The 1,315-nt window shown below is 43.2% G+C and overlaps 1 pseudogene; it reads right to left on the bottom strand.

The window, feature by feature from the left end:
• Positions 1-523: 523 nt before the first annotated feature.
• LOC119805549 lies at positions 524-784 on the bottom strand (annotated as a pseudogene).
• Between the last annotated feature and the right edge of the window lie 531 nt (positions 785-1,315).

Here is a 1,315-nt window from a genome sequence, read left to right as displayed (position 1 = left end):
ACTGTGGGACAGTAGTCTTGTATCCTGTCACTTGTATTGTTTAATAAACGCTGATTGGCCAATAGTGAGGCAGGAAGTGTAGGTGGGGCGATGAAAACAGGAGAATTCTGGAAAGAGGAAAGGCTTAGTCTGCAGGCATACCCAGATACAGAGGAATCAAGATGAGACTGCCTCACTGATAAAAGGTACCAAGCCATGTGGCTAACACAAACAAGAATTATGAGTTAATTTAGGACGTAAGAGTTAATAAGAAGTCTGAGCTAATAGGCCAATCAGTTTATGATTAATGTAGGCCTCTGTGTGTTTCTTTGGGACTGAACGGCTGCGGGACTGGGCAGGATAGAAACTTCAGGCAACAGTTTTGTCTGGTTTGAACCTGTGCAAGTCTTATTGATGCTTTCACAATTTCTTTCTGTTTTTTTTTTTTGAAAAAAAAACCCAAATCTTTATTGTACAGAAATACATACATACATATATATATATATATATATATATATATATATATATATATACCTCAAAGATGCTATTCTCTCATTTCCCCATCTTCCTCCTCCTCTTCAACTCCTCGGATATAAAGGACATTATTACACCTTATTAGAACTTCACCCAGATGTCCAGACAACGCATCATTTATCTATTCTTCTGTAGTTGCAAGCTGCATGTTCATGTAGCCATCGACAGAGACCAGGTAGACCTTATATTCCAACCCCCACTTGAGTTTCACCATCACTGGTTTGCCTGTCAGTCCATTGAGAAAAGGCTTGGGATTGAGGGGTAAACTCATTGCGAACACCTGCGAGCACTACACCTCGCTCACTGCCCTGCTGACCCTGCCCCTGCAAGCCCCTCGCACGTGTGTGTGTGTGTGTGTGTGTGTGTGTGTGTGACCCGAGCAGCCGCCGCCGACCCAGACCGCGCAGCGCTCAGAGAAAATTGCTTTCACAATTTCTGTGAGTTAACACGTGCATCATCAGCCACTTCCTCTGGCCCATAATCTTTTTCTCTCTTCTGCATAGATCCCTGAGCCTTGAGGGGAGTGGTTTGATAAAGGCATCCCATTTAGGACCAAATGCTCACATTGTCCATGTGTTGATCTATATTCCAACTACTATCTCTTGAAAGAAAACCTTCTCTGATGAGGGCTGAGTGATGCTCCTGTTGGAACTCTTAGCTCAGACTCTAAGCAGTCCCAGATCAGTGTAGTGGGCAGGATGGGTGGCAGGCTAGTGGGCAAGGGACTGTACTTTTATCTTAGCAATATGGTCTTCTAGTACATGAACATAGATCTCTATAAAGCTGTTTGTTTGTAAAAGTA

The sequence above is a fragment of the Arvicola amphibius genome, chromosome X (genome assembly GCF_903992535.2).
Source record: "Arvicola amphibius chromosome X, mArvAmp1.2, whole genome shotgun sequence".
Taxonomy (NCBI): Eukaryota; Metazoa; Chordata; class Mammalia; order Rodentia; family Cricetidae; genus Arvicola; species Arvicola amphibius.
Note: the sequence above shows the minus strand (reverse complement) of the source record. Positions and strands in the feature narration are given on the sequence as shown.